At 36.0% G+C, this 8,694-nt stretch overlaps 1 pseudogene; it reads right to left on the reverse strand.

Annotated features, from left to right (window-relative positions):
- Nucleotides 1-7,783: 7,783 nt before the first annotated feature.
- On the reverse strand, nucleotides 7,784-8,410 carry LOC123233975 (annotated as a pseudogene).
- Between the last annotated feature and the right edge of the window lie 284 nt (nucleotides 8,411-8,694).

An 8,694-nucleotide genomic window follows, 5' to 3' on the forward strand; every position in this document is an offset into this window, starting at 1 on the left:
ATCAGCTGACACTTTGATAAGTTTAGTTTTGCCCCCTTATAGTGTGAAAATCTCCAAACACTGCCTATCTTTAAGGCTGCACCCCACGGAAGAGCCCCTTTACTCATCTGATTTTTATTTTTGTCCTTTTGAGACACTTTGTAATGATAGGTTGTAAGGAGAGTCCTAAAGTTCTTGCTACTCTGTGGCCATCCTAGCTCCATCTCCACATATTGCCTCTTTTATTAGAATATAAGCTTCTTAAGGGTTGCATTCTTCTCTACTCCTCAGTTCCTCCCCACACATTGAGTGCCTTCTTCTCCCATCTTTCTCTCACCTCCTTCAGATTCCTTTTATATGTTGTCTTCCTCATTAGAATGGAAACTCTGCAGGCAGAGATTGTCTTTTTGCTTGTATTTGTATTCCCTAGGCCTAGCACATAGTGTTTAATAATGTTTATTAATTGAAAGGGGAGGGCAGGTTTTTTGCCTCTTCCAGTCTACTATTACCTAAGAGTGAGGTGTGGAAAAGGGACTGGAGGAAGGGAGGAAAGTAAGGGAAATAAACAGAGGAGAGAATCCCAAACTATAGCCCTGGGTAAGGTTCCTGTGGCCACTAGCCTGCCTACATAACTATATATAACATATCTATAAACTTTTTCAAGCCCTACCATCTCAGTACCATATTAGCCCAAATATAATACAACCCCGGATATAGTGTGATCCCAAGTATTTTGAAGGGTAACTCAGAAAGAGGAAATACCCATTTTATTTTCTCCTTTTAAATTACAACTTTCTCTTAACTCATGAATAATACAGGCACTTTATATTTGAAGTTTTTTCAAGATCCTAAAAATGAGTTATTTAATGCTGACACTTTTATTAAATATGTATTACTTTTATAGATACTTGTGAGAAACTATCTTCTAATATTTAATCATGTTCTCTTGTATTTCCTCATCTCCCAAAGTGGAAACATCATTTGAGTCATCACTGTCACCCTCTTCTTCCCACAAAACACCATCTTCACTACCATCTATACTGTTTGATACATAAACATTTTTTAAATCCAAGCACGATGGACTCGGTAGAGATTTTGTCCCAAGCAGTTTTGATCCAGTTCCCTAATACAGTGACAGATGGTTTTTTTTATTTTTCCTGATAGAGTAAATTCATGGTTTCTAGCCAATATCCACTCATTATAGTCTTTACTCAAATGATCTTTGAATGGCTTATTAATTACTACATCTAAGACTTAAAATGTGATGTCATTCCTCCTGGAATAACAACTATGTCTGTGCACATTTCAGCAATTCTCTTCTTCACATTTTCAGTTAGGTGACCCTTGAATGCATTGAGTATGAGCATTCCTCTCTGATGCAGTAACACACCCAGATGCCTACCCCAGACCACATTCAACCAATCTAACACAAGTTCTTTATTCATCCATCCCTTTTCCTACAACAAAAGATCACTCTTGATGGTAACTTTTCCTTAGGTAATGTTTTACTCCTTAAAATTACATAAGGAGTCAGTTTTCACCTTTCAGCTGTGACTGCAAGTATCACAGTCATTCTAGTTTTCTCATTTCCAGTAGTTTTAATCAACATTGATTTGACGCCTTTGGTATTAACGGTCACATTTGATGGAATATCAAAACATCAGGCATTTGGTTGGCATTTCCCATCTGCCCCAGGAAATAACCACACTTTTTTTATATGCTGAGGCACACAATACACAACTTATGGTTTCAAAGCTGTAAGTGCTTGAATATAGTGTGAATGCAACTTTCAAAGGTACATATTAGGGAAGAAAACATTGCACTATATTCAGGCTAATATGAGTAAGCTGTTTTTCCTTTTACTCTGGACCTATAAGTGTTTAAGGTTCTGTATTTTAAAACATCCATGCTGAAACTTTACTATAATACTAGCACCAATAAGAAGAGCTATCTAAAAGTCAAATTAACTCATAAGGTAGAGAATTCCCTATATCTGTTGACCTACAAATGAGGATGGCTTACTTTTCAGGATGTAGGACTAATTTTAAATAACCACAGTAAGATTTATGATCCAAAAGGATAGTGTACACAACTTAGAGACATATCTTATTCCTTGATCCAAAATGAATTTTCAACTCCTTACCACTAGGTGTCCTTTGTCCCACTACTTAAAGCAGAAAAGGCAATTGTTATAACACAAATTGAGTGAATCATTTTTATGCCTATTTTTTCATTCTTATATGTTCTGACTTCTAGTATATCTGACATGGCTCTGAGCAAGAGTTATAACTTTTCTTGTTAAGAAGTGATTCTTACAATGTAAGGAAAATCCATATCTTATAATTTGTATAGCTCAGTTTAAATTGCAGAATTTTATATTACTCAGTCCTTTCTTCTTGTTGAAGTTCATGCTGTTTCTTTTTAATTTCCTTCCTCCATCCTTACTGCTCTCATCTACCAAAGTCAAAACCACTTAGACAACTTTCTTAGTAACTTTGATACCTGGTTCACCATCTTCTCTATTTTATCACTTTCCATCAACCTCAGTGACTTCAATATTCATGTTAATGAACCTGTAACCACCTAATCCTAGTCAGTTAGGCAATAAATTCTTTGTATCCCCAGCATTTAGCACAATGCCTGTCAAATAGTAGGTGCTTAATAAATGTTATTGACTTCATGATTGCCTTTCTGCATGCTTTTAGGAGCCCAGAGTCATCTCCATGACACAATGACATAAGAGTAGGATTTTGTGGAGGGGAACATTGCTATGTGTAAGGGTTAAAAATTAGTGGTTTGACTAAAATATATGAAAATTATAAATAATAATGGTGATTGCCGATTCAAAGTATTGCTCAAAGCCAAAATGACTTTAATAGCTTTTATTTACAAAAGAGGTGGAAAGAGTGAAAGCAGAGAAATACAAAGGGGTAGAAAAGACATTAGCCTATCTAACTAAATATTGCTCTGGTGCTCAACTCAGCCAGAACTTGTTGACCTTCAACCGGAATTAAAAACTCTCTCCAGAAGACAGGAAGGGAAAGCCAGCTATCCACTCACCCAAGTTCCCTCCAAGAGGCAGGTCAAGATGATGACTTGAGCTGAAGGTGACTCCTGAGGCTGACTTTTTTCCTTGAGCCAACCTTCTTCCTGAAGCTAACTTCCTTCTTGCAGTTGAACTCCCAGCCCCAGAAATTCAGGGCTTGTCCTTTTCCCTCTTCACAATGGCCAATCACAGCTTCCAAATTGCCCAGCACTGCCCAGGTGGGGGGCAGTGTCTGTGGGATCCACTTCTTATCTTCTGGAGGTGTGAATTCCCATCAAAATGGTGCAGAGTTTCCTGGCTGATTGGGTTTCTGAGGGTGTGAATTCACTAAGTGGTTTGTGAACTCCTCCACCTAGTGTTGATTCAATCAAAAGGTAGACAAAGGAGAATTAATCCTGTCTTCACAATCTAGTGAGATACCAAGTAGTGGTACTTAAGTTATTGTTAACCAAAGTGTTAACTCCAACTAGGCAAAGAGAATAAAGGGTACCCTTTTTACAAGTGTGAACTCGGAATAGACAAAGAGAAACAAGAATTTCTTTTCACATATAACAATATCTGTCAAGTTTGTGTCTGAAAATGACAGACTTACCTCTCTCAAGGCAAATTGAAAACAAAGTTACTCAGTTCTTTTAGGTAAAGATCAGAAAATAATTTGGAACAGCCAACTTATAATATACTTTGTATTTATAATATGTTATAATATCATTACTCAAGCAGTATAAGAACCAGCCTCCTTGTCTCACAAGTGGTTATTTTTCTCATTCAGAAGGAAGAAGCAAAACAATGGGGGAATAAATGAGTACAGTCCTGCCATTATCTTCTTGGCTGCTGTACTAATCATTTTGGCAAACTATATTAAACTTGTAATTAGCTTGACATTTGGTAGTTGAGGCAGCATATCCTAAAGGGAGCTATTGACATTTTCCATTCATGAGGGATTGCTGATGTTATCAACAGTAACCCTGATCAAAGTGAGCACGGATAATGGTCAGCTTTATAATTCTAATGGGTTCTGGTTCACACAATAAATTTCCCTACTTACAATGTAATATGGAAATGTAGTTATTACTCTGGTACCTATATTATTAATACAAGGTATTAGGTGTGTCCTATCATTGTAATATGAAACATGATAACAACATTGAAAATATCTACTCTATCCCCTGAACTTATATAAAGTGATTTAAACACTTTAAATGTCTCTTTCATCAGCCCTATGAACACCACCTTAGTCTCAAATCACATACAACATACCATTCACAATGCATTTCAGAGTGAGCATCCATTGTACAACTTAATTACAAAAATAAAATAATAACATTCTTTTCACATGTAATATAATTTATATAGATCTTTTTCTGTTCATTCATTAGAAATCATTAGGTTCATTCAAATCCATGAATGTATTGGTTAAGATTAGCAGGGTGACTCAGTGTCTCTAAAGTTGAAAGTACTGTTATTTTTCCCGATTCTTGGGCAGGGAAGTAGTTATCACCACTCTAGTGCAAATCCTTATTATTTCACATCTAGACTATTTCAGTAGCCTGCCTTATGTCTCTCCCCACTCCAATCCATCCTTCATTTAGTCATCAAAGTGATTTTCTTAAATTTTCTTAAATCCATGTCACCCTTCCTCCTCAATAAAGTCCAGTGACTTCCTATTATCTCCAGAATCAAATAAAAAATTCTCTATTTGACATTCAACCCTTTATTGCCTAGGTTCCTCTTACTTTCCCAGGCTTCTACCTTGCTTCCCTCCACATTATTCTTTGATCCAATGACACTAGTCTCCTGGCTGTTCCATGAAGAAGACACTCCATCTCTTGACTCTGGACATTTCCTTTAGCTATCACTCATGTCTGGAATACTCTCTCTTATGCCCACCTCCTGGTTTCCTTTAAATCTCAACTAAAATCTCTTCTAGAAGTCTTTCCCAATTCCTCTTAATTTTACTGCCTTTCCTATTTTAATTTTTTTCTTATTTATCCTGTATATTATATATCCTATATATCTCCAAATAAATGGAGAGATTTGTTTGTAGTCTCTCTCATTAAATTATGTGTTCCTTGGGAGCAGAGATTGTTTTTATCATCTCTTGTATCCCTAGCACTTGGCACGTTACCCAGGACATAGTAGGCTCTTAAATGTTTACTGATTGACTATCTCCACAAACACAACTATTCTGTTGAATTATTAACACCTTAAGGAAAAGTCTTTAAAGAAGGACTATAACTCCAAAGATGAAGGTCTTGAAATTTAATAGCACTGGGGTAACTGGGGTAATCTTTTCCCAGTAAGTTTCTGAGCAGGTTCCCTTTTCACTGGCCTGGAATAAAGTCTATTCTTTAACACATCATTAATGTCTTACCATAATAGAAAAACTTAATCAGGAAAAAAATAATAAAAGCACTATAGTCTGCTATTAATGAAATGATAGCATTAATGAATTATTAATTATTAATGAAATAATAAAAAATTTTGCTCTACTAATATGACTAATCTATGGAATAAGTAAGGAACTTGGGAGTAACTCCCAAGTAAGTAAGTCTATAATTTGTGTCACACCATCAGGAGTATAGTTTAAAAAAACAAGTATCCACTAATTGTGCAGTTATTAGCCTAATATTCAGCAATCTTTGGCCACAAACTTAATTCAGATGATCTATATCAAATACTAGTGGACTTGTGGAATGTTTGAGTTAACCCTCACAGTCCCAAAACATCAACAGGACTATTTTGAGCCAACACCCTGAGGAGACAACCTAGGGCAGTTTGAGTCAATCTTGCCCCAAGGTGGACTGATTTGAGACTTAGTAGTGGGTCCTTAGGGCACAGAGAATATAAAAACAATTTTAGGACTTGGAGAAAGAGCTCCTGAGAGATCAAGGAATTTCTTTGCCAACTGCTTTTAATTTCCTGTTTAATACTCGCTTGGACCACTTTTTGCTACCTTGCGAATTGCCTTTAATCTTCGTATAAGAAGTTTTTTATTAAGGGAGTTGTTTATTTTGAACTCTGAAACTTTGAGTAATCCATTATATTTTATATGGTAACATGCCAGGACACATGCAAACAGAAGAAACAAGAGGATAGTTGGATTTCTCAGACTATCCATGTAGTGTATCTAAATGGGTATCTTGATGATAGGGATGTCACAAATGGTACAGAGCTAAAAAAAAAAAAAAGTGATAATTTGTTTCAAACTTCATGAAACACAAAATGCATCACTTCCCTCCTGCTCCCTCCATTTTGTTGTGGGGGAGAAGGCAACATTATGCAATTGTCATTACTAAAATGATTTCAAGAACTACAGAAAATAGTAAAAGAATTATATATTTGATGGAGAAAGAATTCAGAGATCCTTTAGAATCAAGAATCACAAATGACAGAAAAATAGAAATAAGTCTAAAATCCCTGTCAATTTCTTCATAAAGGCAGGTTATCTAATATTCCTTGTGAGATCCCAGAAATTTCCAGAATTGGTCAGTGAGAGAAGGAAGTGCATTACTCCTTGCTAAGAAGTGAACGTGCTTTATGTATTAGTTCATAGCACAATTTGCTCTAACACAGTCAAATATAACAACATTGAACATAAATTAATTGTATGTAACCAAAGTTCAATGTAGACTGTTGAGAAAATAAAATTCAGATATGTTTTCACAATTTTCTACTATAGGTTCCAAATATGTTTATCATATTAATAAGGAATCTATTAGTTTTCCTGTAGAATTATTCCTTGATAAGATAGCAGATGTTGTTTACATTTGCTAACCCAGATAAATATGCTAAATAGAGTTCAGTATTCCCTCACAGTATGATTCCATACATATGTTTTAACCTCTACAACAGTCAAGGCAGTAATACAATTTAGTGGTCACATTAATTTGAAATTTTGCCTTGAATATTTAGGATGATCCAATTCTTTGCTAAATAAACTCAAAAATGTAAATAACCCAGAGTAAGGCTCTAGTCAGTGAGTTTTAAACATATAATTTGATCCATATTAATTTTTCATATGTGAAAGCACTAATAATTCAACCTCAGTCTTACAGGAAGAGTAGGGCTCATTTACTGAAATGAATTATTTAAACAGACCCACATTCAAATATGTAATTTTATAGTCTCCATACCCATAGAGGCAGTGTGATAGAATACATAGAGGGCTAGCCTGCAAGCCAGGAAGTGCTGGTTTTTGGTTTTTTTTTTTAAGAAACAAGCTTTGTCTATTTTATTACTATATGAGGATGTCACAGCTGTTATTTAGTTAAACAGCAAAAGTAAATACATTGTCAGATATCACTGAAACAGCTGATAGGTCACTGAAATTCTCATGGCAAAAGGGTGATAAGCATCAATACAATCATTAAATTTACCCTATTACTAAAATGCTAAGTAAAGAAAGCAAGTTTACAATTCAGTTCAAGATTCTCAGGCTTAGGAAAATGAGAAAACATGGAATAAATTTAAAAGCATATAAATTACTCCACTTAGGTAGGACTACATTAAGCACTGAAAAGTCCATTTCATGTGATAACAGTAGTCTATACAGCAAAGAAGGCAAGAGAAAAAAGGTATCTGTCTAGATAAGCCTCAACTTGCATGGTAAAATTTAGACCCAACTCAGCAACTCCATTATGATAACATTTCTGACCCGCATATCTTGGGGAAAAAGAGTACAAATTAATATTCCTTCAAAAATATTCTTTAAAACCTTCAGATTTGTAGAGTTTAAGTCGCTTCTCAAACCCTGAAACTTTAGGAATTTTGTTGGAACATGCCAGGTATCTTCAACTGCAGCTGAGACCAAAGTTCTCTTGTTTCTCTATCTCCAGATTCCTTCTCTACCATGTCTATCTGGGGTTGAAGTTGGTGCCTGGCATAGAATATTACCCAGTCCTTCTGCCAATCATTTACCTGTGGGAGGTATCCACAGCAGGTTACCACATCAAACCCAAACTGGTCCACAAACTGAAGTTCTGCCTGCCCTCCTCCTTTCCCAACAGTTTTCTCTTACTTCCTGAGAGCCTCACCATGCTTCTTGTTATGAAGGTGTAGATCAGCTAACTGTGATCCAAGCTTTGCAGCATGACTGTTTAAATATCTCATGTCCAAATGCTCCATCACTAGTAAATTCCCACCCCCTGGCACGTCTATCACTTTAATGGGTCTGGGTACTCTCACTGTGTTTGTTTGTAGAATAGCAGATAAACTTGCCATTTCACCTTCAAACATTTTTCTGGCCTCTGACTTGTGGTTCACTTTCACAAATACCCAGCCTCGGTCAGTGTCATAACTCTGGCCCTGGCTAATGCACCCACCCGCCGAGTGGCCCGTGGCTTTGGCCATGGAGCTCTGCAGCTCTCGCTTCAGCAGCTCCTCCATTTTTCTCACCCCGACAGAAGTGCTGGTTTTAAAGGAAGCTCTGACACATACTAGTTGTGTGATTTTGGGCAAGTCATTTAACCTCTTGTTGCTCTAGGCCAGGGACCCACAATATTCCCTTAAAGTCTAAACTATATTAAAATATAGTTGGGAAATAGTTAACAAAATTAATAAAAATACAATAAAACATAGATAATAATAGTATGTGGTTTTCTAAGTCAGTATGCAGTCCTCAAGATTTATGTACAGTTTAGTGGCTCCATTCAAGTTTGATATCACTATGC

This window comes from Gracilinanus agilis, chromosome 2, assembly GCF_016433145.1.
Source record: "Gracilinanus agilis isolate LMUSP501 chromosome 2, AgileGrace, whole genome shotgun sequence".
NCBI lineage: Eukaryota > Metazoa > Chordata > Mammalia > Didelphimorphia > Didelphidae > Gracilinanus > Gracilinanus agilis.